Source organism: Syngnathus floridae, chromosome 9 (genome assembly GCF_059516105.1).
Source record: "Syngnathus floridae isolate MCC-2025c chromosome 9, RoL_Sflo_1.0, whole genome shotgun sequence".
Taxonomy (NCBI): Eukaryota; Metazoa; Chordata; class Actinopteri; order Syngnathiformes; family Syngnathidae; genus Syngnathus; species Syngnathus floridae.
Window position 1 is genome coordinate 1,814,459 of NC_142421.1, and position 27,616 is coordinate 1,842,074.

Consider the following 27,616-nt stretch of genomic DNA (forward strand, 5'->3'; position numbering starts at 1 on the left):
ACCCTCAAAGTCAAGCACCTCAGGCAGGGCTGGATAACAAAGTCATGCGGATACAAACAAAAAGAGAATAAACTACTCCTACTCAATAAATTGCTGTAATATTGGTCATTTCTTTGCAGAGGATAAAGAATAAAAAAAATATTCTGGCTGATTTTGAGCAACTGATTGCCAGCCAGGGCTTGTTATTGTTAATTGACCAAAGAGAAAAAACATTAAGTGTATCACATTACAGGTTGACTTCCTCAGAACAGGAAAGCAAATTTCATCCGTTTAGATTGATTGACGTGCCAAGCGAGGTGCTGCACAGTAGCTGCGTGTCGTGTAAGTTGGAGTGGATTGGATGAGAGCCGCGTTCGGAGAGCAGGGTGACTCATTTCTCAAACAGTCGTGCACGTTACGACAGCGTTTGATAATGACCAGCTCGACATGTTCGACTGGTCCGTGGCGGAGTAGCAGTCGTTTCACTACATGTGTGACGCCACTCGGCCGACCATTGTTTGGATAAGTGATTAAATGCACTAATTTTAGCGGTGGTGCAGTTGGTTTTGTCTTTAAAAAAAACTCGTGCTTTTATAAATTTTATTGTGTTTTGGCCCAATAACAATACGATTTTCTTTTTTTTATGTATTTCCCTCTACTCTCAATTTCCTCCTACTTAATTTGTTTCCTTCACTTCATGTTCGTTAGGACATACTGATTATAGCGTTTAATATTATTTAAAAAAATATATGTTTACCAATACAGTCCTCACCAAGAACAGATGCGTCCCCCACGCCATCTGTATTAGAGTAAATAAATGCCGCAGGGCACGACTTGCAGAAATACAGTATATTGCAAAGTATTGAATCTAATTTTACACCACGGAGCACTATGTGACTCTTGTTCTGTGAAAGGCGCTATTTTATTTACATAAGTGTTTCCAATGTTTTACCAGGACATTGCAAAATACGGGCAGCTAGCGGGTGTCGCTGTTTGTGGCAGAGCCCAGAGCGAACAATAGCTTTCATTTAATGAATTCAGATGAACTACGACATGAAAAAGTAACTTGTGAACAGGATCGATATCCAGCTATTAATCTCTCAAGGAGCAATGTAAATTGCCAAAGCTGGCAGGGGCCAAGCATGTCGAACGGCACTAAACAGCCACAATCGACACCCTTTTTATTCGTGCGGTCATAGCGTTTGTCAATAATGACGCGGCCACAGGCATAGAAATCCAGTTTAACTGTCAAAGTCACCCCCCCCACTCAAAAGATCAAGTGCACGTCGCTGACAAACAGCTCAACTTAACTGACTTTTCCCTCTTCTCTCTGCACCTGTGAGGCCCAAAAAAAAAAAAAGAGGGAGGGCCGTTGAGATGGGACACGGCCAACCAGCACAAAATGACAGATGTCGCATGCAGAAGCCAAAAAAAACAACCCCCCCCCCCTCAAAAAAAGCTCCGAATTGACTTTTTGTTTGGGTGCAGCACTCAGACCAAAACAAAGCTTTCCACGATGGGCTGCTACTTTTGGTGACCCCCACGCTCGGAGGCTCCGATCAAATCGGGGGGACGCTGCGCGACAGATGTCTGCCCCGCCGTTCGGTTCCAGGCGTGCTGCTGGCACACATACCGAAGAGCCGAGGAAAAAGTGGTGATGAGGAGGGGAGCGGAAAACTGAATCCATGGTGTTATTAATATTGCTAAGTGCAGCAGCCGCAAACTGAATCTAGAACACTGCTATCATTTCTAAAGACAAAAGGCCGATGAAAAAAAAAGGAGCCCTTTCTAGTGCGTAACCTCCGCGCAAAAACAATTCTCCACATCCCACTTCCGCTTTGAGGAGCCGCACGCCAAAACAGAGCGGCGGCGGCGGCGGCGAGAGCGACGGAGGCGGCTAATTATAGCCTCGCAGCAGGATGGCCAGAAACAAACTTGATTATCATCATCATCGTCAAGACGGCACAAAGGAAACCTGCCGCCTGGCCCCTTTTCCGTCACAATCCAATAGAGAGGCTTTTAGCCTTCGTAATGATTTACAAAGTGACACGCCAAACAGATTTACTGTGACAGTCTGAAAGGGACCAGCAGGGACGCCATTACTGATCACGTGAGCAGACCTTTTGGCCCTTTGGATACCCTTCCCGTCACCCCCCCCCCCCCCCACCCCCACTCCTCAGTGCTTTTGCAGAAGGAGCCCGGCCGGCTAAACAGAGGCAGGCAGCCAGCCTATTCAAGCAGACCCCTCCTTCCTGGCTCAACACAACCCCCCCCCCCAGACAACCCCCACCCCTCTAGCCAAAACGACAAGGAAAAGCACGCTTAGTAGAAGTTAGTTAAAGCGACAGCCACCTCTGATAAGAGACTGGTCACGGGCAACTTGTGCTACAGAGTAAATGGAGATACGTTTGTACAATTCCGACACCATTATCTGGGGTTTATCACACTTAGTGAAGCATGAGTGTGTCGGGGAGGGGTAAGTGGAGGGGATTTGCAGTGTGTAGCGGCAGCCGAGCGACACTTAACTAAACACTAGTGCAAACAAATGAAGCAATCCTGCGCCCACCTTTTTCATTTCTCTACTCTATATATACACGGCATGAAGATGAGCGTGTGTTCAGATTTCAATGAGTTCATTCTTTGTCTAGATTCACAGGGACAATATCCTCTCTGATGTCCTGAGTGGCAGGATTTACATTTGACTTTCATTTCCCTCAAATATGGAGCACATTTATGTTGGAGGAGCACCGGTCCCTACGGATTCATTTCGCCCACCCGCTCTCATCGTTTTTATCGCCTTGTTCTCTCTCCGCCTCTCTGTCGGTCTTTTAGAAAGGTGAAGGAAAAAAAAAACACCTTGGCTGTTCCGCCGCTTGTGAAAACAGAGGCGCCCCCCGAAAAACCATCAGAGCTGACGGTGGAGGGATGTGAGCGGAGCGCAGAACCCTCGGGCTAAAACCGGCTTCAGTCCCCCCCCCCCACCAAAAACAAAGAAATTCCAGAGGAAAATCAGGGCAGGACCTTACCCTGCCTCCCCCCACCTCCGCTTCACACACTTGCCGCTTTTAACACCGGCAAAGCAGCCGCAAAAGAGCCTCTTGAATTTCGAAGCCTGCCAGCGGATCATTAGATCTGTGATGACGGGATCTGGTGCGAGGTGAGCAACACTTGTTGGTGCCGTGACAATTGCTTTCAACGCAACAGGGCAAGAGAAGTGAGCGTTAAGTGTTAAACTTCGCACCTATGTCGGCCCCGCCTCTGACACAATTTTGGTACGAGATGGGAATTTTGATACTAGCCGAGAAAGCTAGCGTTTCGTCGACAGCGTAACTCACAGATCCTGCAGAAGACTCACACAAAAGCACAGAATAGGGAGGTGAAATTGACGAGGCAATCTTCCACATTCTGAGGGAGTAGAATTGCCTCAAAGGTTGTAGAAAAGGCAAAAGCGGTTAAACGTCTTCTTTTAAAGCACCGATTCAGCAATTCTGCAGAATCACAACATAGGTGGTATTCCCCTTTCACAATGACAATCAAAGTCAGTCTTCCCCGTGTTGCTGTTTTGTGTCAACAGCACACATAGGGGGCGAAGAAAAAAAAAAAAAAAAGTACCAAGCAGGCTGTCTGTAAGACTTACAAGGTCTCGCTTTGTTGGGTTCTGTGTACAAGGCAAAAGTGTGATAGAGCCCAGGACTTCTGGAAATTCTTCAGACGTCATACATCAGCCAATGAGATGCTTTTGTAATACATTCATTCACAGTGATGTGTCATCCAGGGAGACATGGTTATGCAGACATAGCAGTGAGGAGAGGATGGATGGATGGGGGGGGGGGCACACCGTCTGCAGCCCAAATGCATATTTCAGAGCTGTCTGTGGCAGACATATAGACACCGAGCGGAATCTGTTCAAGCCTTACTCAGCTACACCTACTTATAGAACATTGGCAAGAGATGTTCCAGGTCACGCTGTGGTCACCGCCCCCACAACCACTCGACATGTATTACCCCGTCAAAGTACACAAGTCAGATTGAGGAAAACGTGTGATGTCCACACGTGTCTTTCAATAGTGTCAACACATGACATTCACATTGCCTCCGGGGCAAATGAGCCAAAGTTGTGGCCGTGAAAAAGCAATATGGGCGAGATGTATGAGATGCCGCTAATGTATTTCATTTGGATTAATGGGCCCATGCAGAGAATTGGCAGAGCTAGGGGGGGGTTGCATGGGGGCACTGCCACCCCTGAATTATGGTCGGGGCCCATCCGATGCCAGGGCAGATAATCAGACGTTTTCCAGGATTTTTTTTCTTCTCTACATTCAAGCTTCATTTTGTTTTTAATAGACGCATATTGTCTGGATGAGTTAAATGACATTTTTCAAAATTGCCTTCAGTGTTGCAAATTTTAGCGACACGGTCAATACGAGTGCTATGAAAAACGCTTCTCGGCCCTAAATTCGTACGAGTAAATCAACACCAGCAAAAAGGGGAGTAATTGAGTGTGTCTTTTCGTGCCATCGGTAACCTCAAAAGTGGTTCGGCTAAAGCATTCAAAGCTGCATTGATTCCTTTTTCTCCCGCATACATTTGTGCACGGTCACCCAATACCCTTTCAAATCATAAAACACAGGGAGCCTTTTGTCGATAATGTTTTGCCGGGTAATTAGCGAGCCGACGCGGACAATAATGAACATTGTTTGGGAGGCCGATCGCTGGCGGTGCATCGGCGCTCTCTCTACGGGCCGCACGTGATTAGCCCCTTCTCATTACGGATGTGATAAACGACGACTTCCGTCGTGGCTTTGGTTCACCGGGAGGACATGTTTCCGTAGGAGGGGATTTACTCGAAAATGGCGGGATACACGCCTAACCATTGAATGGTATATTGGAAATGCCGTGGTGTGTAATAGAGTTGACTTTGAAATCAAAATCTGTTGCTGCTTTACTTATGTCGCCGTCTCACTCTCCTTTTTTTCTTTTTTCCTAGTTGCCATCTCCACACTGCAGTTTCGAACATGCCTCCTTTATCTGAGCTGCCCAGACGGGAGAATGAAAGGGATGTCGGTCCTCAGAACCCTGAGAAAGCGCTTTGGCTCTCGCGCCAGTGTCAAAACGGAGGGGAGGGCACAGAGCGGGCAAATACAAACACATGGCACGCACTAATGGAGTTTTCTGTCACTAGTTATATATTTCAAAGAGTTCTCAGCATGATCTAGTTAAGATGCACGCCACTCTTAACTACAACCGCTAACAAATATTTAAAGTCAGTGCTATTTGCTCAGCGTCACTTAAAAGCGGGTAGAGTGCTATATTTAGTCAACTGCAAATGACTGGAGGCATCGAATAGGAGGGGAACTTTATTTACATCATGTATAGATTATTATTATGATGATGAGTGTTATTATTATGATGATTATGACTTAGCAAATCTCAGTCGTGGAAAGCATCAATTCCTTACAAAAACAGTTCAGAATCAATATTTATCGAACAACGTCTAAATAAAATCCTTACTCACCAGAGTTGATATTTATTTAATGTGTCTACAGATTTTTGCTAGTTTATGTTGGCTAAAACAATCGAAGCTCTGATCAACCAATCAGAGGACGGAAAAATGTTGACATCATCAAAGGCCAATGCTCTCTTACAGAATTAATTTGAAATATGATGGGTCCAAGAAAGACAAAAAAAAATAAATAAATGACACTGAAGCAATACAGCCAAGACTAACGCTATGAAACAAAGAGGAGACTGTCGGGATTATATTCCTACAATTTTATGGCACAAATATTAAACCTCAGGTTTTAAATGTAGGTCAATGGGATTATACCACTATTCACATAGATATTGCCAACATAAACATATTACAAGTCTGCTGGAGCCCTAACACCTCACTTGCTTTGGTGTTGCTGTTTTGGTTAGCAAAAGAGAAGTGGGTTGACTATCCAACTGAGTGACATTTTTTTCTTGATTGTTGAATTGACAGAGGATATGGACAATGGAGTATGTCATAAATGAAAAAAGTACCATTTAGTCCGAGGCACCTCAACCAACGAGTGTTCAATACCGAGTATATTTCTGCCACGCGAACGCTTCGCCACAATGCGGGAGCAGCGATTGCATGACTCCCCGTCGGCAAAGAATAAATGCTGTCGTTTTGCATTAGTAAATCCTTCCTAATTTTCCTTGTCATAAAACAACAAAGTATGCATCCCTGGAGGCGATGTTGGACACGCCTTCAGAGAATCTTCGCCATCACTCGGCTGCTCCCACGCAAACCTCAGCCGCCGAACCAGCAGCTCTGCGTGCGCACAGACAGCCGAGTGTTTTAGAACGCCCAATCAGATCACAAATGTGTCATGCTCTCTTGATAAACGACACTGTGACAAAAAAAGAGTTTAGCTATATCGAATCATAATAAAAAGCGGCTTTTTCTATTCCTTGAATTTTCTTTCTTGGCCTGCTTTTGCACACCCACTCGGCTCCTCTTGCAAATCTCTTTGTCAACAATTTGATTGGCTCAGCGGTGTCAAGCTCACAAAGGACACAATCAGTCTGTTGGTTTCTCTGTGAATATATTCACTAGCATAAAATAGTACATTTCTCCTTTTAAGTCTGCCTCGCAAGCACTTAATAGGATTTCCGGGAATCCGACAGGCTGACTCGTGCCGTGTTTTGTTTTTCTCAAACTTTTTCAAGCTACTTTGCTAACGAAAATGTTGTGTCAATATTAGCTATAGTTATATCGTTAGCTATCATAACCTTGCCTATGCAACCGCTTGCTCTACTCGCAAATATTCATATTAAAGAATGAAATATTCTTTCATAAAAAAGTGGACTAGATGAGTCGTGTCACGTTAGAAAAGTTCCAAATCTGTACATTTTGTTTGTGCATGCATCTACTACAGGGAGAAAAATCACTTCCTTGGATTTCTCACTTAAGACACATCCACTTGTTCAGCTTGCAAAAACATTTTTTAGACAACTTGATTTGTTGAAAAGAGTTACGCGAGTAAGCGTTGCAAGTGTGCGTGTTTGGTCTGCCATTTTGCTGAAAGGTTTTCAGAAAAATAAATCCTAAGGAAATTGCAATGGCAGGTCTGAGTCCAAATCCAAAGCGTAGCTCATCTTTCAAAACCCATCTGCACTATTCCGCACAATGAATTTTCAAGCGTTCTCCTATGAACTCACCCTTGTAATTTGCTTTATAGACGACGAGACCGTCTGCAGGCCCACTTGGCACCGACTCAAGCTCCAGGTAAGCGTTAAAAAAAGCAAAGCCCCGGGAGGCTGCCCGGCAAACGGACCCACGTGGGACGCCATGCGAGGTGTGAGAAGCTTTTCCGGGCACGCAGCGGCATCAGAAGGGGCAAGGCAAACACAGCCGACCGCCGGCTGAAACAGTAAACCTACTGACCCAGCGTGAAGAGGCGACTAATTAGTGACTGTACTTACAAAGGGAGCAGGGGGGGGGCAACGGGAAAGGAGGGAGGCTGCAAAGCGCAGTTGGAGGATGAGAACAATGAGTTTGTTTAGCTTAAACGGGATTTACGAGCCCAAACGGACACACGCCGCTCGCTCAGACATCTCTTCTCTCGTCTCTCCGACGCATCGGCGGCGATGGAAAGAAAGCGAGAGCCTAATCGCTTATGATGGTGCAAAGTATTGGGTCCAGGAGGAAAGACAGAAGGAACATTTTGTACCCGCGACTCCCGCGTTGTCCCCGATGAGGCCCGGCTTGTCATTTACGATTTGAGGGCCTCGGACGGGAACAGGATGCGGTGGTCATTGTGTCGTCCCGTGCACTCGTTTCTCAAAGAACATTGAATCAAACATGCATGAGATGGTGACAGGGCGGGCGAGTGACTTCGCTCGGCACTCCGTCTCAGAAAAAGCACTTAAGATGACTGTGTGTGTGTGTGTGTGTGTGTCCCCTGAGCCACCTCCCACCCAATGTTGGGGGAAGTCAAGGGTGAAGGGAGAAGGTGGATGCGAGTTGACGCTTCGCCTGTTTTCCACATATCAGACATCAGGAACACACGTAGGAGAGAAGAAACGTCACAAATGTAAGAAGCTCTGCAGTCTTTCAAGCTCTGACACAACTGAGAGTCTTCAATGAACGAAGCATGAATATCTTGGAGGAAGCTGCCAAATCAGGAGAAAACCTCAACATCTCCAGAACTTGCCCAGCACGGCGAGAACTCCTCACAAGGAAGGCCAGAGCTGAGATTCGAACCCGAAACGTCAAAACTGTAAGGCAGAGACGTGACCTACATGAACTATAAAAGTCGTAAAAAAAAAAAAGCTGACAGCCATGGAGGGTCACTGAAAATAAAATCTACCATTTAGCACTTTAGCAGAGAATGTGCGGCATTTCGGCTTACTGTAAGTTATGAGATTGTATAAAAGTCAAGAGCACCCAAATGGCGCCAACAGCTGACAAAGACGACGTTCATCCCATTACTTGCGGTGCAATCGCATTCCATACGGAGGACGCTCGTGTTATAGCATGTGAGACATGAGAAGAAATTTTGTTTCATCGCTGGGACTACACGCACACGCACACAGAATGTGTTGCGTGTCATGTTAAAAGGGCCAGAATTGTAACTTTTGTCTCGTTTCACCAAGTAGCATTTTCATTTACAGCGTTATCCTTTATCCCATAATTACTTAGAAAGTGGCTCGACTGTAAAGTGCACGGCTAGAATGACAACAACCTTTGCAAAAAACCCAATGCGTCTGACACAGATGGCACAACCTCGGCTTGCGCTTAACCTTTCCGTTCAAAACGTCCCTTTCAGCCCTCAGTCCGGCAAACGAAACCTTGAAACTGCTCCGAGGCGACACGTGTTTTACAGAAGAGACTGAAAAGCAAGGATGAAAAGTACCGCAAGACAGGTTCCCTGGCACACGAGTGGGAGGGGCTTGATAGAGAAGATAAAAAAAAAATAAAAAATAGCTGACAGAAGTCTGACGCCAAAAATCGAGAACTCGTGTCAAGTGACGACAAGAATTTCCCAGCAATGCAGCGGGAGCAGTTAGCTGAAATGTCAAGCCTGTCAAAACATTGATTAGCTTTTGCCAGGTCTTAAACAATTAGCCGACTCGCACGCAACAACATGTACTCTGCTGCGGAGTAACATCAAGCTCGTGAATCATTACCACAACCTGCTTAGAAAAAAAAAAAAAAAAAAGACAGAATAGACCAGCATGATTTTGTTGTTTATTTAACTGGTTCTTTTATCACAAACAAGATATTTAGGTTGAAATACCTGACATGTTTCGGCTTGTATTTCCACCTTCATCGAAGATGAACCTAAGTATCTTGTGTGTGATAAAAGAACCAGTTAAATAATTGACAAATAAAAACAAAATGAACATAGTACAACTATGATTTTGTTGTGTTTACATCTTGCTGACATTTTCTGTTTTTCTTTTTAGCAGGGAAGACATTAGAAACAATGCTAGCTAACATTAGTGTGCTTATTTTTCTCTTTCATGAGCTGTGAATCCTTCAACTCATCATGACAATGATGGCATATTTGCTGAAAAATCATCTTGAGTGGTCCCTTGATTCACTTAAAAATATATATTTTGTTGGGAACGGGTGGACTTTATACAAACCCACAAAATTCTTCAAAAACATTGACTAATCAATATACTATTTTCTTTCCAAGAAAATGTGGGTTCCCATAAAACCATAAAATCTTTTACACATGCAATGAGAAATAGTTTATGGAAGTACATGACGAGCACATATTTGGCATGTATATCCATATTTTAAAGCGGCAAGTAGTCCTATGTGCAGCACCGATGAAAAACGATGGCCGCCTCCAGCATTTAAGTCACCTATCCCTGTCGTAAGCCAAGTGTGTCGAAAACTGAGCGTGCCTTCTTACGCCGTGCCAGGACGTTATTTTTACACCGCTGTGCAAACTAGGAGTACTGACCTTGTAATTTCATAATTACAGCAAATATTTGCAAGAAAAAATCAAGTGTTGAAAAGTCTATGAAAAACGGTAAACCTCTGGACAGTCATAAACTCGGGCCCCCCCCTGTAGTCAGGTTTCATTATTTCCGACATTACAAACGACCCCTCCGCGAGTCGTCACCTTATCGTGGTGGAGGGGTTTGCGTGCCCCTATGATCCTAGGAGCCATGTTGTCGGGGGCTTCATGCCCCTGGTAGGGTCACCCATGGCAAACGGGTCCTAGGTGAGGGGTCAGACAAAGCACGGCTCACCCAAGCCCCTTATGATGAAAAACATAAATGGACTTTGTTTTCCCTCGCCCGGACGCGGGTCACCGGGGCCTCCCTCTGGAGCCAGGCCTGGAGGCGGGGCTCGAAGGCGAGCGTCTGGTGGCCGGGCCTTCGCCCATGGGGCCCGGCCGGGCATAGCCCGAAATGGAAACGTGGGTCCCCCTTCCCATGGGCTCACCACCTGTGGGAGGGGCCGAAGGGGTCGGGTGCAATGTGAGCTGGGCGGCAGCCAAAGGCAGGGACCTTGGCGGTCTGATCCCCGGCTGCAGAAGCTGGCACTTGGGACATGGAATGTCACCTCTCTGGCTGGAAAGGAGCCCGAGCTGGTGTGCGAGGCAGAAAGATTCCAACTAGATATAGTCGGACTAGCCTCCACACACAGTTTGGGTTCCGGTACAAGCCCTCTCGAGAGGGGCTGGACTCTCTTCCACTCTGGAGTTGCCCACGGTGAGAGGCGTCGAGCAGGTGTGGGTATACTTATTGCCCCCCGGCTGGGCGCCTGCACATTGGGGTTCACCCCGGTGAACGAGAGGGTAGCCTCCCTCCGCCTTCGGGTGGGGGGACAGGTCCTGACTGTTGTTTGTGTCTATGCACCAAACAGCAGCTCAGAGTACCCACCCTTCTTGGGGTCCCTGGAGGAAGTGCTGGAGAGCGCTCCTTCTGGGGACTCTATCGTTCTACTGGGTGACTTCAATGCTCACGTGGGCAATGACAGTGAGACCTGGAAGGGCGTGATTGGGAGGAACGGCCCCCCTGATCTGAACCCGAGCGGTGTTCTATTGTTGGACTTCTGTGCTCGACACGGATTTTCAATAATGAACACCATGTTCAAACATAAGGGTGTCCATGTGTGCACTTGGCACCAGGACACCCTAGGCCGCAGTTCGATGATCGACTTTGTAGTCGTGTCATCGGATTTGCGGCCGCATGTTTTGGACACTCGGGTGAAGAGAGGGGCGGAGCTGTCAACTGATCACCACCTGGTGGTGGGTTGGCTCCGATGGTGGGGGAAGATGCCGGTCCGACCTGGCAGACCCAAACGCTCTGTGAGGGTCTGCTGGGAACGTCTGGCAGAATCTCCTGTCAGGAAGAGCTTCAACTCCCACCTCCGGCAGAGCTTTTCCCACGTCCCGGGGGAGGCGGGGGACATTGAGTCTGAGTGGACCATGTTCCGCGCCTCCATTGTTGAGGCGGCCGACCGGAGCTGTGGCCGTAAGGTCGTTGGTGCCTGTCGTGGCGGCAATCCCCGAACCCGCTGGTGGACACCGGCTGTAAGGGATGCCGTCAAGCTGAAGAAGGAGTCCTATCGGGCCGTTTTGGCCTGCGGGACTCCGGAGGCAGCTGACAGGTACCGGATGGCCAAGCGGAACGCGGCTTCGGCGGTTGCTGAGGCAAAAACCCGGGCGTGGGGGGAGTTCGGTGAGGCCATGGAGAATGACTTTCGGACGGCTTCGAGGAAATTCTGGTCCACCATCCGGCGTCTCAGGAGGGGGAAGCAGTGCAACGTCAACACTGTTTACAGTGGGGATGGCGTGCTGCTGACCTCGACTCGGGACGTCGTGAGTCGGTGGGGCGAATACTTCGAAGACCTCCTCAATTCCACCTACACGCCTTCCATTGAGGAAGCAGGGCCTGGAGACTCTGAGGCGGATTCTCCAATCTCTGGGGTCGAAGTCACTGAGGTAGTCAAAAAACTCCTCGGTGGCAAGGCCCCGGGGGTGGATGAGATCCGCCCGGAGTTCTTAAAGGCTCTGGATGTTGTGGGGCTGTCATGGCTGACACGCCTCTACAACGTTGCGTGGACATCGGGGACAGTGCCTCTGGATTGGCAGACTGGGGTGGTGGTTCCCCTCTTTAAGAAGGGGGACCGGAGGGTGTGTTCCAATTACAGGGGAATCACACTCCTCAGCCTCCCTGGTAAGGTCTATTCAGGGGTGCTGGAGAGGAGGGTCCGTCGGGAGGTCGAACCTCGGATTCAGGAGGAGCAGTGTGGCTTTCGTCCTGGCCGTGGAACAGTGGACCAGCTCTACACCCTCGGCAGGATCCTCGAGGGTGCATGGGAGTTCGCCCAACCAGTCCACATGTGTTTTGTGGACTTGGAGAAGGCGTTCGACCGTGTCTCCACGTTGAGAGGAGCCAGATGAGGTGGCTCGGGCATCTTATCAGGATGCCTCCTGGACGCCTCCCTGGGGAGGTGTTCCGGGCATGTCCCACCGGTAGGAGACCCCGGGGACGACCCAGGACGCGCTGGAGAGACTATGTCTCTCAGCTGGCCTGGGAACGCCTTGGGATCCCCCGGGATGAGCTGGATGAAGTGGCTGGGGAGAGGGAAGTCTGGTAGTCCCTCCTAAAGCTGCTGCCCCCGCGACCCGACCCCGGATAAGCGGAAGAAGATGGATGGATGGATGGATGGATGGATGGATGGATGGATGGATGGATGGATGGATGGATGGATGGATGGATGGATGGATGGATGGATGGATGGATGGATGGATTACAAACTTCTTTTTAGAGAAGGGCCGGCGCTCCCTCAGCGGGTGTACACGCATTAGCACTCGGCACCGTTTTTAAACAGACTTCGAAGACGTGCAAAATGTGATCTAGTGGGAGTGTCGTGAAGCTTTTCGCCAGCTCAGTGAATCAGGCACTCTTGTGTCTTGCCTCACAGCCTGGCTGGCCCGGCTGGCTGGCTGGCTGGCTGGCTGTAGAGAGGCCCCAGGAGGGACAACAGAAGGAAAGCAAACGCACACATAAACACGCGGACTTCCAAGTTTCAAACAGTTGCAGATGGCTTTCATTCTTTGCCCTCTTTCCGGCGTGATTTATCAGTTAACCTGCAAGCGTGCAGCCTCTCTCCGTGACTTAACGGCACTTTAGTGGGAAAGGAAAAGACAAATCAAGTAACCCCCCCCATCCCCACCACCAACACAAAAAAAAAGTGCTCATTAACGTGCTGCAGCTGACAAGTGTTGCTGCTGGAACGAATTCATTACATCATCAATTACTAACACCGGAGGGTGCACCGGCGCTCCCCGTTTCCTTTCCCTCCAAAAAGCTGTTTACTCTCTTTCTCTCTCTCTCTCCAAGATGCACACATTGGACCCCCGCAATCCAGCGCAACACTGCTGCAACGCCAAACCTGAAAACAGTTGCACTTGTTGTGCTTTGGCTTTGACACGCTGCCAGAAAAAGGTGTTTTATCGAGGACGCCGTGTTCTAATCGCACGCCAAGGTTCTTTCTGACCCCGTTAAGATGTCCTCGAAAGAGGAATGAATAAATGGGCTCCGGTCTCTCCCCGCCCCCTCTCGTCGGGGAGCCCCCCCATGCACTCGGGGCCCGCGCTCTTCCCCGGCTGGCCTCACATCCAGACGGAGGAATTTAATGGGGAGGATCCTACAGACTCTAATAGCTTGGACAAATGCGCTTCGCCTCGCCTCGTCTCGCCTCGCCTCTACTGCTGCTGCTAGTTCAGAGATTCCGTGTCAAGGCGTCCAGGTGTTTCTCCACATGTGCACTGACTTGTTGTGCAAAGAGATTACCCTCACACCTGTGCATTGTGTCATTTCCATTATTATTAGCGCTGCCAAGAAGATTATGTTTTCATCGCTGTTTGTTTGTTACCGTGATGGCGCTTTGAAAGAAAAAAAAATACTTAAAGGATTTTGACTAAACTTGGCAGAGGGGTGGGGCACGGGCCAAGGAAGAATCCACTGAATGGAACAAGTAGTCATTCATTTCTCAGTGAACTAAAGCATGGATTGTAATAACAACAAACAAATTTCATTTTTTCCATCTTATTTTTAGACTCCTTGAACTTTATCCAGACAAAGCGGATCAACTCAAGTCACCAGTGGACCAGAATGCTACAAATCTCCCTAAACCATCGACACCATCCCAAAGTATTGAGGTTTTTATAGTTAATCAGAATAGCACTGATGTGTTTTTAGAATATTAAATATTCGTCACATGCATTTCATTGGAAACAGCTTCACCGTTAGTAGTTAAAAGAACTCTTTTCATTAGCACTCAACTTTATGACCACAAGTTACTAAAGCTCCAGAGAATATGAATATATGTTTTTAAATATTGCCAAACCCCCCTCTAAAATTGAAACAAGGACCACATCAACCACACAAAGTTGAGAACCGCCACGTAAAATGTCCTTTTATTCTTAGTAGCGTAGAACAATCTATATTCTCTAGCTATCCACAAAGGTGTTCAATGGTCCCATTAAAAATCCACAGACCAAATATCTGTTGTTCATGCAACACTTCTACCTATTTCACCATTTCTCGTTGGAGATCCCATTAAAAATACACACTACCCTTAAGTGTCACACTTTGCTCATAGTATCTATGGAAGTGTTCAAGGTGGTGCTGCTTGTTAGGATGATCTAACCTTGGAGAGGTGCCATGAAAGGTCTATCGTGGGTGCACCCTCAAGGTGACAAATGACACTGATGCTGCATTATTATTGTGCAAGGCACAGCAACAACCACCCCGTTGTTAATTGCATCACAACAAGTAGAAGGGCTATCAACATCAGCTTTGTGGGTGACACACATTATGGCTTTACTAGCATCAAGACAGTCATCAGCCGCCGGTCGCTCGGCTCGGCTCGGCTGGCTGGCTGGCTGCACCCGGGCGAGGCGCTCAGCGGCGCCGCGACGTGGGAGCGTAAACGCCGCATGCAAAGCAGCCAGTCCGCGGATGTCCAAACGTGACACGGCAGACCAACAATAACAAGCCGACTCGCTCGCTTCCCGTTTCCCATATGAAGCACCAGCAGCAGCAGCGGCGAGGAACCAGCAGCCAAGCCTGCCAGCCAGCCTGCCTGCCTGCCTGCCCTGCCTCCGACGCGACTTCAGCCGCTTAAAGGTTCCGAGGAGGTCAAGCCTATTGTTAGCAGGTACTACCCGGCCAGTGTGAGCGTGCAAGCCGCGCTACGAGCTCCGAAACACGGCGACAAACTTACTTGCAGCTTCGGGGTTCCGAGAAGCGAGTCCTCGTTCCTCCGCGACGCTGAAATAAAAAGCCTCCGCGTGTGTGCGCTTTTCTCTCCCTCTCTCGAGCTGCTCCTCCGAGCACACGGTGCAACTGAGTGACTGAATCAACTACCGTGGAGCACGGCAAGTTGAAGTGTCAGATTACACGGGGCTATTCGGTTACCACCGCCGAGGAGAGGACCGGGCACAGCGGCGAGGAGGAAAATGTGAGGCGGACTTCCCCCTTCCACACCCCCACATCAGCAAAGGAGGAGTCAGTCTATCTGTCTGTCTGCCTGCCTGCCTGCCTGCCTTGTCGAGCCGGTGGACGGCAGCCTCTACCGGGGAGTAGGAGTGGGCTTCCCGGAGAGACAAATGCAACACAATAGCGTCACGTTTTGTCATTTTAAACGATCCACCCTTTTCAACGGAACTCAATTCATGATCGGAACTGGAAATGAAACGATATTTAATGCTCACAATTGCATGTATTGTACTACGACTAGATATTTCATTCTGACTTTGAATTTGATGACGTCATAACAATGGGCACCACAATAAACGAAATTGCCTCTTGTCAATGAATATTTCAATATTTGTATGTATTGGCGGACATGGAGTCAGGAATGCATGATTCATAAATATAAGTCACTTTCCAAAAAGTCAAATCTTAAGACCTGGCAAGTCAAACCAGTTTCACTTGACAGGTGAAACCAAGTTTTCCGCTGCAGTGGTAGTCTTGTCTGACCATTATTACGTCACAGTGTTTTTTTTTTACATTTTGCATACAGTCGAACATGATTTGCACTGTCATGCAAAACACGACGGATTTAACAAGGGCCGAGATTAAAAAAAGAGATCACAGGTAACGCTCTGTTTCGACGGACACTGTCATAAACATATCATTCGATTATTATTGTGGTATGCGGTGGTGTAGAAATACACTTCATCATTCTGACAGCTAGTTTCTAGTATTGTGGGTGTTTGACTACATGAAAAATGCGCAAAATGCAATCACGCACTGCAACTAACAAAGAAAAAAGGATCAACATTGAGCAAAAGAGTCATGATTGCTCAAGTGAATTAACAACGAATGGCGTTTAAAGGCATACTGTTATTGTTTGTCGTGACACTAATGAGTAATTATACATTTAGACTAATTATAATTGCCTCTCTGTCATATGTCATTGTAGTCATTGTTATTATCCAAGCATTCGTTTTCCATGTTGCTTGTCATTTGTGGTTCGAAGCCAGGCTACTGATTGAATGTCAAGAGCAGGGCACAAAAAGACAAACAATCCTTTGCATTACGAGTCACCCCATGGATGATTGAGACTTCATGTAATCTATCAGGCATGGTTTTCGGAATGTGGAAGGAAACCGAAGTTACGGGAGTTTTTCGAATCTTGTAACCATTTACAATAGATGCTAGTTTGAAATGAAAGTCATTTGGCTAAATGCAGTATTTGTACACTAACTACTATTGCACTATGAATACAGTAGCTACAACTGGTATGTGATTTATGTGGGTGAATTTTTGTCATGTGAAAAATATTGTGCAAGAATTAATGGATGTGCTGATCTTTAAAAAAGTAAAAAAAAAATGGAGTAGCTTGAAAATGAGGTGAAAATGTGGCCAATAATTTGGAAACTCCAGGAATGTGTTTAACAGTTCCTGAGAGGTCAGGTCAAGATGTGATAAGTGGAAAGATGAGCTATATTTGGAATTCATCTTCATTTGTGCTGATGTTTCTTTTTATAGAATTTGGAAAATGTGCAAAATAGTCTTGGATGAGGTGAATCATTTGAAGTTGTGAATTTTAACAGCGTAAAACAGCAAGAATTAAACTAGTTTGAGTAGTCCGTGTGAGCGTCTTGTCTAGTTTGCACGCCGGCTCCAGCAAAAAAAAAATCCGGTTCCGTGTTTTGCGAGCGTCCCGTCTCGCGGTGGAAGCCTCGGAATAACAAAGACGTGTTTGAGAGCAGCGGCAGGCTGGGCCGAGCGGTGACGTCAAGGAACAATGTTCTATCCTCGCGATGCGCGGCACACGCACGGCGCACGCACGCTACCCACGCACACCAGTTCTTTCCTCTCTCTCTCTCCTTTTTCTCTCTCTCTCTCTCTCTCTCTCTTCCGCGTCTGGCAAGGCTGGAAGTGGCCAGAGGGAGGGCCGCTGTGCATCAGATAGAGAAAATGTCTCACTCTGCATGCTGAGCCTGCACACACCATTGCTTCATGCTGTCGTGCAGACAGGAATACATAAAAAGGTGGCACATTATAGCGACTAAAAAAATAAAAGCAGGGATGGTTAACACAACTATGATAGCCAAGCAAAACTAGGCTATTCCATTGGTTTCAGCACATCTGCCTCTCAGTCAAAAGGTTCTAGGTTCGAATCTCAGCTCTGGATTTCCACAATGCTTTAGTGATATATTCCCCAAAAATGTCACTAGGTGTAAACGTGAGTATGAATTCGATTTGTTTAGACAGCAAGCAAACAATGATCGCATTCAATTGAAATGACACAGGGTCACTTAAAGGACGAGCGAGGATCGGTGCGACGGCGGGTATTCAGGAAGTATTTACATTATGAAAGATAAAAAAATAGATCTGTACAGCTTGGTCACATGATAGAAACATCTCAATGATTCAATCGACAAATCAATGTTTCTGTGCTGCGTAAAAGTACAATGTGCAAAGTACATTTTAAACCAATTGAAAGATCCGATCCAGGTCACAGGTCAAACTGTCATCAACAACGGCCGGGCGGGTTACTCTAATCTCTGAGGGGAAGGAAGTGGCTGCTATCCTTGTTGCTTCCTGCCTGCGGGCCTCCTGTCACTGATGCAGCTTGGGCATGTGTGGGGTATTGCCTTCGTCAAGCAGTGTGTGTGTGTGTGGGGGGGGGGGATTGTCGCTTCGGGGGTGCGCTGTGAGCGGAGGGGGAGGGACTCTATCACGACGTCTCAAGGACGACCCGGCCCCCTGGTCGGAGCAGCTCTGATGGGGACAAATGCGACCGGTGACATCGACGGCAGTGAGTCATTTTTATTTCAGAGAAGGTGGGCCCCAAACTGGGATGGAGATTGGGTAAGCGGTCAATGTCACCATGCTCTGACAGTGAACTCGCCATCAGATTTTTTTTTTTTTTTACAATCTGGAAAGGCCTCGTCGAGAAGACCAATGACTTTGTTTTGTCATAATATCGGCAAGGTGATCCACGCGCAACGCATGGGCAAACAGTCAGTCTCATCTGCATCCGATGACTCGAAAGTGATTCATTCAATCGACCACACCCCGAAGGCTTGAGGATTAAAAGCAGACCTATCAATTGTTGCCTTTTGTCATTTCTGTTCAATTTCGATCATAATATCATCTGTTGGAGCTCATCCATCAAGTTTTTGTCTAACGCCACGGCCAGTTGTCAAGGCCTGTTAGGGGTTGTCAGCCAGTCCACTCCTTCGCCGCTGACATTTTGCGGTTCAAAGAATGCCTTGTTGTCACATGTCCTCGCTTTCACGGCAAAGCGTGCTCCCCTCGGCCTCTCCAAAATAATGTGTCCAGATGGCTGCCAACAAGATGGATGGATTATAGGTGGGGTGACTCCGGCTCGACTTGGCGCGGTGTATAATTTTCTTACGAGCTGTATTTCAAAGGGCAGAGTGAATGAATCCAGGGGGAACAAAGGGAAGTCTCCGTCTGGCATGCGCCATGACAAGGTTAATTCATATTGCATTGTGTTGTGGGAAAAGATCCAATTACCGTAAGAAAACACATTCGAGTTTAGAACACTGGGGTGTTGATTTCTCTTGGTCACCTTAAGGCTGGTTTTTATCCAGCGCTACGGGTCACTTTATTTTAGCGCGCAAACGATCTGACAACTTCTTGGCACCTCCATGTTCTGGCGCCGCAATCGGTATACGACCAGAACCTTGGATTAGAATCACTCTGGCTCACAATAGAGCATTCCTATCGGCGATTGGTCCTCAGACAGCTGAGGCCTCAAAAGTGGATATATGGTGAGGACAACTGGTCCTCCAGGACCACACTAGGTGGTCAACATGGCCTCGGGTAGGATCTAAAGAAAATGTGTATTTTACCCTAACCGCTCTTAACCTAAGACATTAAGCAATACTGCTGGATGGAAACGAGGCTTTATCTCCTAAGTGCTGACATCAGCTTCAGTGTTCACACCGAGCTGTGATGCTTGTTCTGGGGTGCCACCCTGCTGTCACTAGCAAGCTGCTGAAAACGCTCTGCCTGAGAAGTAATAAACAAGTTAGACGGACTGACTGAGTGTCATGTCTTTCACACTGGAGCGAGAGGATGGACACACATTTTTCACTGGTGTGCTTAAATGGGTTTTCCAGCTCCGGTCAATGACTCAGACACGCTTCATGTCGGATTTTAAACAGGGCCAGCACTGGTGTAGAATTGGGATTGTTGAGACTAAAGCAACCCAGCAAACCCAAGAGAGGAATTATATTTGTTACAATGACTACGTTTACACAAGGTCGATATCGGGGTTAAGGTTAAAATTCGGTTGTGTATGGTATATTTGAATGCATTGAAAATGTATTTTCCATCCGTTCCCGTGACTGATACTACTGAACAATGAGTTCCTTCTGCAGTGGTATCGCTCTGTGGACTGTGTCATGTGCTATGAGATGTCAGAACAAAAATGCCACCACCAGCGAATAGCTGAACTTTATTTGGGGTTATTCAGCGGCACATGAAATGGTGCCCGCTCCCATTTAACATCAAGTTTGTATGTGATTGGTCATTTCGAGAAGTGTCACAGCTCCTGTTGTAAGCGAGTGTGCACACTTTTGCAACCACGTTATCTCATATCGTGTTTATTTTTACTTCTCGGGAAAATGTTTCATTTTTGAATTGACCTCATTTTCTGTATCACAAAAAGCTGTCGTTTGAACAAGGGTGTGTAGAATTTTTATATCCACTGCATAGACGCTAAAATAAATGATGACATGAGACGGTAAACAACCTCGAACACTGAAAAAAAAAATGGTATTGAATTTACTCTTGGTGAATGCAACTCCGATACATTCTTTCAGTGTAGACGCGTTTAACAAATTGGCTTCATTATCCTCCCGCTTGTTTGACGACTTGTATGATTTAAAAATCATTTCAACCCGAACCTCGAACCGCCAACGCGATGCAACCGCAAAATCAATAGTCTATTCAAAACGTTTAAAGGTGGGTTGAACATGTGTGACATTCGATGTCATAGTGAGATTTTTGGGTGAGAAACGAAAGCAAAGCTATTGAGCCAGCCAAAGGAGCCGTGTCGCCGAGTACGGAGGACAAGCCGATACGCGGGGGCAATAAATGGATCAACCCCCGCAGAGGGAAGGCAGACGAGCACTATTTTAAAACGGGACCAGTTTGCTCCAGCGCGCCATTGATCGTCTCGGGCGGCGAGAAGTACAAAAGTGAGTCGAGGAGACAGATAAGCGGCGTGAAGCGCACAGATCGGCCTTTTCTAGAGCCGCTCTCGATCGCACCCTCCGTTCGTGCTTGTTTGTTTGTTTGTTTGTTTGTTTGGCACGCATGTGGGCCGACCGGGAAGCCAGACAGGCAGGCAGGCAGGGGCCCCGTGCCGACGGGCCCGGCCGGCTGCGGGGAGCGCAGAGGTAATCAATGCGTGCTCACAATAGAGCCCCGGCATCCAGAGAGCTAACAGCTCCCTCAGGCCAGGGCAGCGAGGTGGAGGAGATAGGGGGGGAGGCAGAAGGAGAGAGGCAGGGGATGCCGGAGGGAGGCGGGCAAGGAGATTTGGCTCCCTCACACATGGGTGTTGTTTCTGGTAGCCGTGCACAAAAGGAGTGTTCCTTTAAGGCTGCGATGGCTGGCTAAAGCCATTTGAGGTCCACAATTCACTCCCTGCTCAAGTGGGACTCTTCATTTAGCGTAAATGAAGTGTGGTGGGCCGATGCTTTGGGGGGCTGTTGGGCAATAGCTGCTGCCATGAGGCTATTTTCAGCCGCCTTCCTCCTCATCTGCCCGCTTTAACGCACTTGCATGTTTTCAACCACAGCTTTTTTTTTTTTTTTTTGCATTATTACGCAATGCAGTATGTGACCTTGGGTAGAACATGTGCCAGAGGGACACTGTGAGAGCTGAGTAAATGTGTGACCACTTCAACCTCTGTGTCATCCTTGACTGCACAACGAGCAAGCTCACTTGTCACAGAGCAGCTCTCAGGAGGATGCGGAACATTAGAAGCGCAGTTATACGGCGTGTCGGCTTTGTTGCGGTGCACGGTGCTTAACAAATGGATGAGACCACCAACCAATGGAAGGTTCGTGCCGCAGCTGCCCATAATTTAACAGCAGTGCTCATTTTTCTAATGTTAATACACTAATATGTGGGAGCTCTAACACAAATATTATTCTAAATAATACACAATATGTTTGGGAAAAAAATATATATATATACTTTTTTTTTCTTAACATATTCAAGCCTCCCCCCTGATGGTGTGCTTTGAGATTTTGACAAAAAGTGACGCAACAAACATGTCAGTTGCTGCTGCTTTAAAAAGGTTGCACCACAGTAGTGTAAAAAAAATGAGCACTTTTGAAATAAGCATAAAAAGCACCGTCGACATGGACAGTGCTTGCCTAACTGTAAAAAAACAACAAAAAAAACAAACAGGCTTGCAGACAAGCCACCTATAAGCGAGAGCCTATTTCTCAGGATGACATTAATATAATAGCGTGGGTGGCCAAAACAACTTTGTATTGATTGGCATCGGCTTTTAACCAGTCGATGGCCGCACTCTAACTTAGACTGCTTTGGCGTGGCTGTGTTTTCCAGCAAGGATTTGCAGCATATTAAAACGCTGTCTCACTTTGCTGCATTTGAGTAATGTGTCCGCGTTGTTTTTTTTCCCTTTTCATTTCTCTGTCAGATGAAGATGTAGTAAATATTAAACGAATCAATAAACCTCTGTGCATTCGTCATTTGAAGTCAGACGTAATTATCTTGGATGGTCGTGTCACAACCTCGTCAAAGGTCGTCGATGTTACGGCGTGAGTGTTGTATGGTGCTTTTTATGCATGCCTCACTGACTCATGCTCCCCTGCTAGCCCTTTTGCTGCTCTACGTACTGGATATTGTGACTCACCCTGAAACCATTTAGTGTTTGCTGATCCTGGAGTGAGTTCATGAAAACGAGACACGGCGCTTCGGATTTTGTGGCAATGTCGGTTGGAGTGAGGAGCAGGTATTATGTTAACTTAGCTTGGAATGTGATGTGTTTGTTTCAAATTTTGTTTTTTTTTACCTCATTTAAGCTTCATAATGAAATGTCATTGCCGTAATTAACTCATTTACCGTCATTAATCATGTGTAATATATATAGTTTTTTCTTTGCTGCTGCTGTTTTGGTTAGCAACAGCATTCAAACTACTGAATTGTGTGCAAACAAAGTGACTACGAACTGAGATATTTACAGTCACCACCCTTTGTTCCTGATGGAGAAAGGGAGGCGTCTATTTGAGAGAGGCCTTCATTTGTTTTAAGCAGAGCGAGGCCACTATTTGGGGGAAATAGGATATTTCCCATTGGACAAAATAGTTTCCTTTGAGGTTGCACTGTACTTTAAACACAAATGTTCAAACACAATTTGTGAGTTCTCAAAAGTGCTTTTTTCAAACAGCTTCAGTGGCCGTGTGATTTGGCGAGCAGATGTTGGCGGAGAGCCATCGCTCTGGCTTTCACATTAAAGCCTGGCACATACGTATATGCACCCTCATATATATATATACACACCTGTATGTATATATAAATATAAAAAATGTGTTTGAGGAATACATGCACACACATACACAGTCACGCACACACGTGTACTGCTTGTGTGTTTTGGGTTGCATTAGCATGGCTTCTTTTATAAATATCATTCTCTGTAAGAACACTGTGGTGCTAAACTTATACAAAATACAAACAGTTCCCCACTAGTGTCCTTCATGCTTTTGAACACTGGGTAAAAGGAGCATTCATATTGCTTGCCATGCAAAACATCACTTGAATTCTATCTGAGACAAATTGAGCATTCATTCAGCAAATCTCCATTTGTTGGATGTCTCTAAAAGATGATCCTGAGTGATTATTCTGTGGTGTATATAGAACCTCAGATCTGACATGAAAAATTAAAGTAAAATTGTAGCTGTAATAAAAACATAACTGCACATAAATGGCTAATTTGTAGTGACAAATATTTAAATGTGGCCACAAAACAGGTAGAACATGCGTATGAAATACTAATTTGTGAATTTAATATCATTGCCATTAACATCTTGGGACATCTGGGGATACAGAACGAGCACGGCTTCACCGTTAACTACAAAACACGATGTCCTGTCGACATTGGATGATGTAGATTTAGTGTCATTTATGACAATCTTGGTTTTGTTAATTTCGGAAAATTGTATATGAACCAGGAGTCAATGTCTGATAAGTAGAAGGTAAGGGAAGAGAGTGGAAGTGAGACCTTGGGTTTACTGGAGAGGGTGTCATCCGTGAAGCAACGGAAGATAATATAAAATTTATGGAAAATAATACCAAGAGGGAGGAAGTGAATGATGAACAGTAGGGGCCTCAGGACAGAGCCCTGGGGCACACCCGAAGTCACCGGGGAGGGAACGGATGAGAAGGACTTTAACTAGAGATGTCTTGATCAAGAAAGTGGGGCCAAGTTTATGCTGTTTACACATTGCAGACACAAGTCTGTCAATTATAATAAAGTCTGGCTTGATAAAAGCAATATGAACACTCGGGATGAATTTCCGAAGGTGATTTTCGAAATCGGTGCGAGCGCGCACAGCTTCATCAACAAAATCATCGCCTGAAGCCTACTTTGGAGTCTGACACGTCCCAAATCGGTGTGATTTAGTAGATTAACAGTGACTAATCGTTACAAGCAGCCACTCCTTGGCCTCTCCAAAGAGCTCTTCAGCCACCTCTCAAATGTCTCCAGAGGAAAAGTGCTTTGTGCCTCGCAGTCCATCTCGGGGCTGCCGGGCCTCGGGAGGAGGTATTGAATCTCCTCCAGAGAAAATAAATAACGCCCTTGTCTGCGAGTGACCGGCGCTCGCTCCCAGACTTTTAAGGCGGCTCGTGTTACCGCGGCCTCTGACAGGAGTAGACAGGTTATGTCTGAGAGAAATACCTTGCCACGTGATGACATCATGCGGCGGAGCAAAGCCCGGAGAGGGCCAAGAGTGACTCCACCGCCGGGGCGCAATAATACTCAATCACAACCAGTTTGTTATGTTGCGTGATGTTATCCGCAAGAACAAGCCGTCTTATCTGATCCCAACCGTGACTGTACGTGTCGGCCGAGGCGACGGCGTCATTCTTTATGCGTACGTAAGAAAACATGACCTTAATTCCTCAAAGCGGCTCGGGAAAAAGGACTGTTCTTCACTTAACATCTGAGCCCTCCTCCCTCGACGCACGCACCGAGTCTTCCCGATGAAGTAATGGTGTGATCTAACGAGGCAGACTCTATTGTGTGGGTTCAAATTAGCTGCCATCACGCAGCTCCCAGTGAGGGTGGTCTCCCCAGGGCGTTGTGGCTGACATTAAAAGGGATTTGTCTGTGAAGATCTGACTCTATTACTGCAGATAATGCCCCCACCCGCTAGACAAGCACCGAGATCACACGGCAAAGTGTTTCCCCCTCGCGCACTCGTAATCGGGCGCATCTCGATGATCTAAATTTGCCTGGTGTCTGCTTCATCCGCAATGCTCTAGAAGCGTATGTTTAGTCGCAAAGATGTTGTGATAGCTGCGGTTGGAGCAAAAAGCGGCGACAGCACCACCTGCTGGAATGCGGAAAGGCTTTCCTGCACGGAGAGCACGAGACAGGATCAAGCTCCCCCCCCCCCCATGGAAATCGCATTAAATGCTGCTCAGCGCAGTTCCACTTACAATTAAACGGAGTGAATGGGTTACTATGGTGCACGAGTTGCTGGTTGCAACATAAACTACAGGAATGTTTTCCCGAGATGAATATGGCCTGAGGCACTGTCTGTTTTCAGATGTTGTTTGTAACCAAGACTTCCTATAAGCGTCAGCATCCGTTAACAATTAGCGATTAATGAGTCATTGATGTCGGTTAAAGTTTGAATCAATGAGGTTATGCTGGAGGTTATTACATGGGGCTACAATTAGTCAATTTGATACTGTGTGACAACATAAGCGCAACTCAAACATCAAGCAAAAATGCGAAAGGAAATTTTGGAAGGACTGCGACGAATTAAGGGCATTTCCATAGATCGGAAGGAGATACAAGTGTTTGGTGCTAGAACTGAGTTTGTTGTGATGACTCTACATTGCTTTTACTGTTATATCAAATCCCACACTCATGTATAAGCTATATTGCATAATATATTGTTTTCCTATAAATGTAGCCGTTAGTCTTACTCGCATCTTACGGCCCCTCCCTCCCCCTATGTCATAAATGGCCTTTCAGCTGAGCAAACACCTCAATCAAGATGGACTCTGGACTTTGGTGACCACCCAGCTGTAAACCCTCCCTCACGAAGCCACATTTCGGGGTGCAAACCAAAACACGAGCCGTCCTTGCATAAGAGCCCTTCCCCGCTCGTACTATCTCGGACCACCCGACCGCGGGCTCACCTCGTCTGCGTGTCGTGCTACTGTTTGGAATGCGTTGCCCGGCAACTGTCTCTGTGAGTACGGCACTGGAGGGAAACTTGACAGGAAAGCTCCTTGGCTGTGTGGAAAATGAGATGCCATTCCAGCGCGTGGTTGCGTTTGTTAGATAAGTGACGAAAATTGTTCCCTCCGTCAGCCCTCTTGCCTTTTGTGTACAAGCGTCAAGCGTACTCGTCTTGTAAAGTGTAATGCGGCGATTTTCCAAACAATCAACGGGCTTAATCTGCGCGTGTTGGTTCATGAACTCTCAACATCAGCTCCCTCCTCATTACTATAAGCAGCCTTTAACTAATTAAGGCCCACCCCCTCCCCCACTTGTTATTTGTATTAGCGAGATGCCATTAGAGGACCTCTACACTGCTCACTGGGTCCTATCAATTTCCTGTTATTGTTGGCAGTTGAGCTGAAGCCCCAGTATCGATCCCTGGGCGCAGGAGAAGATAAGGTGAGGAATCGAGATGGATTCCATATCTATTATCTAATGGAATTCCTCCTCCCAGAAAGGGCTATGGATTTTCTGCCACTGAGGCTGTGAAAATGTGTGTCCACAAGCTTTTGCTGGTTCCTCACCCGTTTGTGGGTGCGAGTGTCCTCTCTCACAGCACAGCATGGAAGGATGCTTTTTTTTTTTTCTCCCCAGGATGGATTAACGCGCAGAGCAGAGAATGGCTGAAAGTGGCAGCGAGGCTTTGCGGACCACTGAGGCATTGAGGGGAAATGCACTCTTCATGAATGTGGATTGACCCGCCGTGTTTTAAATGGCCCACTGAAAGAACACACGCCGAGAGTGTTGCATCAAAAATCCAGATGCCCAAAGTGGTGGCACAAAGAGGTCGTCGAGCGGACTGCAAATTGAATGCCTTTTTATACACTTTCGGATGATTGTGCAATTACAGTAGTGCCTTGAAACACTTTTTGGTCTCCTACAAAAACAACGGAAGACAATTAGAAAAAAAAAGCACTCTAAAGTCACAACTAACACGAGCCGCAGACCTCGGAACTGTGAAGCACCTAGAAACCACAACCTGTCCTTGCTGCCAGGATTGTCACAACAATGGATTTATTTAATATTAAGAACAATTAGATATGATCGATCACAAATTCCACAAAATGAATTAACTTCTTGAAGATAAATTAATCGACCAATCTAGTCGATACTCCTCACACTGTGTCAAATGTATACTATTGTTGTGGTCAGCGCATAAGAAGCCAAAAAAAAGACAAAGACGAGCATAGCAAAAACAAAATAATAAAAAAATGGAATGGAAAAAGAATCGCAATGTATTATAAAACACATACGTCAGTCCTCTTCAACCAGATGAGTTGAGAGACTTTCAAGTGCTCTTTAGTGCTGAGAACAGTCACTAATTACCTGTGGGCGAGTATCAAACCGCAATGTGTACTTCACATTTCATATAGATATATTTTTAAATAGTCATTAAAACAACTTCACACCACAATTTGGATACTAAAAGCAGAGGTTAAACGAGCTACCTTGATGAATCAATGATGAAGCTGTGGTGCAATGCGACAAGCGAGCATTTTAGTTTCAATATAGCCGGAACGGGAAATCAATCCATTTTAAAGGCCGGTATCATTTGCGGCGTTTTCCCAAAGCAAAACCACGTTCAAATGGCTCGGCGATGATACAATTGCTGTTTTGTCAGCTCTCTTTTGTTCCCCGTGGCCC

The 27,616-nt window shown here is 46.6% G+C and overlaps 1 protein-coding gene across 4 annotated transcripts in view; it reads right to left on the bottom strand.

The window, feature by feature from the left end:
• zmiz1a (zinc finger, MIZ-type containing 1a) overlaps positions 1–27,616 on the bottom strand; it is a 110,261-nt gene that overhangs the window by 71,318 nt on the left and 11,327 nt on the right. For 2 of the 4 annotated variants that reach the window (XM_088385563.1, XM_088385561.1), the window contains exon 1: positions 15,212–15,451. The exons of 1 other annotated variant lie outside the window; for it this stretch is intronic. The gene's annotated coding sequence lies outside the window, so the exon portion shown is untranslated. Of the gene's footprint in view, positions 1–15,211; positions 15,452–27,616 lie in introns of those variants that run through there. One more of the 4 variants, XM_088385564.1, reaches the window with a different exon arrangement.